Source organism: Podarcis erhardii (genome assembly GCF_964252035.2).
Source record: "Podarcis erhardii genome assembly, chromosome: 13".
In the NCBI taxonomy this organism is placed as follows: domain Eukaryota; kingdom Metazoa; phylum Chordata; class Lepidosauria; order Squamata; family Lacertidae; genus Podarcis; species Podarcis erhardii.
Genome location: NC_138502.1, coordinates 12,986,362 through 12,990,291, shown reverse-complemented (window position 1 = coordinate 12,990,291; position 3,930 = coordinate 12,986,362).

Genomic DNA, 3,930 nt, shown 5'->3' with positions numbered 1-3,930 from the left:
TTTGGGACACATTTACTTGAAAACAATCCTTTCATTGTGGTCAGTGAGTTTCTTCTTTGGTAAAAGAGCAGAGGACAACCAACTCTTAAGCATGGGCTTCAGCATCCTGTTGGAAACCATGGGGATTTCAAAGAGCTTAGGTTTGTTTCCTGGATTGCCCCTTCTTTTTGCCCAAAGGGGCTCCATCCACAACCTAGTTCAGGTTTTCAAGCCGCTTGAAACCCATAGATTTTGCAACCCATCCCTATGCCAAGTACGCCTCACGCCCCCCCCCAAGCATGCATTGGCTTCTAACCGAAAAGGGCAAACCTATGCATATCTACTCTGAAGTAATCACCACTGACTTGTAAGTGGTTGCAACCAGAATGCAGCTTTAATCATATTTCTGTGAGAGCCAGTTTTATGAAAGCCAATGGGATGCTTCTCTCAAATATTTGGATATAATGGATCACATGGCACAGCGCATGCACACCATTTGAATCGCAATGCTTTTGGGGGGGAGGCTTTCTCCAATATTTGGGGGGGTCCCCTTCAGCCCCTAGGAGTTGGATCCTATGCCTGTAATCCCATTCATGCTTATTGGGGACGCAAAATTCATTGAATAAAAAAAAGAAAAGGAGGGATTCGCTTCCCAAGTACTTTTTTAAAGGCATTCAGCAGGTAAAGGAAAGATTGGAGTGAGCTGAGCTGGTTTGCAAAGAGACCCAGAGCAAATCAAGCATCATATACCAACAAAATAAACGGAGCCTGGGTGAGATAGACCGTGCGTTCCCCAGAAGCAATCTGCTCTGTCATTTGCTAATGGCAAATCAGCAATTTAGAAAACTCAGCGTGCAGAAAGCAGCGGGGGGGGGGGATACTGCAGATTTTGCTCATCTGCTGTTTCTCTGTCTGTTCCTGGAGCTCACTACTGGCAGTCCAAATGTAGCATGGTGAGAGGGGGAGAGGGAGAGAGAAGGAGAGACCATCCCAATCCTTCCATCCTATCTTTCTTTCTCTCTTACGCTGTGATTCAAGGGCTGGTAAAAAGCCCTTGTGTGTTGGAGCACACTGGTATACTCAATGGTTGTTCTACAGGTTAAATTGAGAACACATTCCCATGAATACTTCATGGTTCAGAAATGGAAGGGAGGTGTGGTGGACAAAGCAGCAGAACAAGAGGTAGGCATGGACATTGTGTTTAAGAGAGAGGCAAAAGGGGTTAACAGAAGAACTTAACAGCTTTTTATTTCTGGGTTTCCCATATCCAAACCCACCAATTCATCCACAGCACCACAATGAATCCCTTTGAATTCACCACTTACATAAATCTAATCAAAATCTATAAGGAGACTGCTCTAGTTTCATTAGTTTGAATAAAATGCCCCTTTCCTATGGGTTGCAACATTCAAGGTGCATGGATTTTCAAATCAAAACTGAAACACAGTTGTTTCTCTTCCGCCAGTGTTGCAGTCTTTTCTGTCTCATTGCAGACCCATCCCAAGAAACTTCCAGCATGTTCTTGCCTTCATCTTTGCCATGCAAGAGATCAACAAGAATGCCAAATTCTTATCCAACATCACACTGGGATCAACATTTTATGAGAACGCTTTTAATCCTTTGCTAACGTGTTGGAAAACTCTTGCTCTTCTTTCCATGGGACAACGAATTATCCCCAATTACCACTGTAATGGGGAAGATAAATTAATTGCTGTGGTTGGAGGGCTCACCTCCCAAAACTCCCTTCAGATGGCCAATATATTAAACACCTACAAGATTCCACAGGTATGTGTGTAGATACATAGATACAACCACAAGGGCAGACATAGACAGAAAATCCCAAAAGAGCATCCATGTTAGCTTTCAATCCTAATACAGTATGTTTTCTACACTTGTTTCCTACATTAGACTTGGTATGGGTACATGATTATATTAAAGCCTCCTAGCTATGTGTTGCCTACACTGCCGTCCCAATTTGCATTGGGATTTTTTTTGGGGGGGGTTAAACCCGTAATCCAAGCTCTAGTTCTTCCAAACCTGGCCATTCCACAAATCATGTTATCATAGGAGCATCCAGCTTCCTGCTTAGAAACTTCTCCTGGCCTGAAACCTAATAACACCAGGGCTATATACTTAGAAACGTAAGACCAGGTGGATAACTACCACAATACAGAAGTATACTTTCTAGGAACAAATGGATGGCCTTTGGATTCTTAAAAATATAATTCCTTTCCCTTTAGCTCAGCTATGGCTCCTTGGATCCAGGGCTGAGTGACCAAAGGCGCTTCCCTTCCTTCTTCCAAATGGTCCCCAATGAAGAAGCTCAGTATGATGGCATTGTTTGGCTACTCAGGAAGTTTGGGTGGGACTGGATTGGCCTCCTTGTTTCAGATGATGACAGTGGAGAAACCTTCCTTCGTACTCTCAGACCAAGGCTTTCCCAAAATAATCTTTGCATTTCTTGGACAGTGGTGATCCCACTAGTGACAACATATTTATCTCATGATCTTCTTAATCAAAAATTGAAACCAATTTTGTTTGCTCTCACAAGGATGGAAATGAATGTGATTCTTGTCTACGGAGACAATCAGTCTCTAGAGGCTTTGAGGCTGGTTTTAATCTCCTGCGAGGTTTTCTCTATGTACCCTCTGGAGAAAGTGTGGATTACAACAGCTCAATGGGATTTCACTGCAGTGCTGGTTGGAGGCAATTTTCCTTCCATATCCTTCAATGGCACTTTGTCATTTACACTCCATTCAAATCCAGTTCCTGGGTTTCAGGACTTTCTACAGACCATAAATCCATGGCAACCAAATCTTTATTTCATCCAGCAGTTCTGGGGCAGTGCATTCCTCTGTTCATTTCCGGATAACAATCTAATTGACACAACCTATGAACCCTGCACTGGGAGGGAGAAGCTGGAGAAACTCACCGGACCCGTGTTTGAAATGGAAATGTCCAGCCAGAGCTACACCATCTACAATGCCGTCCATGCAGTAGCACATGCTCTCCAAGGCATGTATTCCTCAAGAGCCAAACAGAAAGTACTGGGTGAGAAATGGAGACAGCAAAAAGTTCAGCCCTGGCAGGTACTGTCAACTAATCTCTCCAATGTTAGAAGCACAGGAGTTATTATTACTGCTTCATATGTTGCACAGCTGAGCCCTGGCATGGAGGAGAGGCCTTGGGGATTTTCCCTGGTGAGCTCTATCATTGGCAGGGACTTGATCTCAGTTAAAGACCACTTGCTTTGCATGCTGCACATTCAAAGCTCTTTAAATTAATCCATCCATGATTCTCCTACTTGGGGATGCACAAGGGGCAGGAGTATCCTCTGGTATCAAAACTGGGTAGAAACCACAGATGTATGCCCTGTAGCACTCTGGTAATTCAGAGCAGACAGTTCTGGGCTACAAAGAACAATGGTTTGACTTAGCACAATGCAGTTGCATATGTTAATGGAGAAGGGTTTTGAATTACCCAGAATCTATGCCAAGTAGAAATTATACCAAGTCATGTCTCTTAGTATTGGAACTGGAAAGGCTTACAGCTCAATGGCAGAACATCTGCTTTCATTCAGAAGGTCCCATGTTCAACCCCCAGCATCTCAAAATCATGCTGGGGAAGACTCTGAAACCCTAGAGAGCCAATAGCAACCAATGTAGAAATGACTGGGCTATTTAGGGCAATGATTTCACTGTAAGGCAGCTTTCAGTGTCCTAGAACATACTGATGAATGGTAGTAAAAAGCCAAAGGTCCACTTGTCAAAGGGAAAAGAGAGAGTGTATTAGCCAACAAGGTCTGTGTCTTTTTTCCTCTTGCAATCTAGCTTCACTCCTTCCTGAAAAACATCCACTTCAACAACAGTGCTGGGGAAGAAATCTCTTTGGATGAGAAGGGGCAGCAGGCAGGTGGCTATGATCTCCTCAACTTGGTCACATTTCCCAATA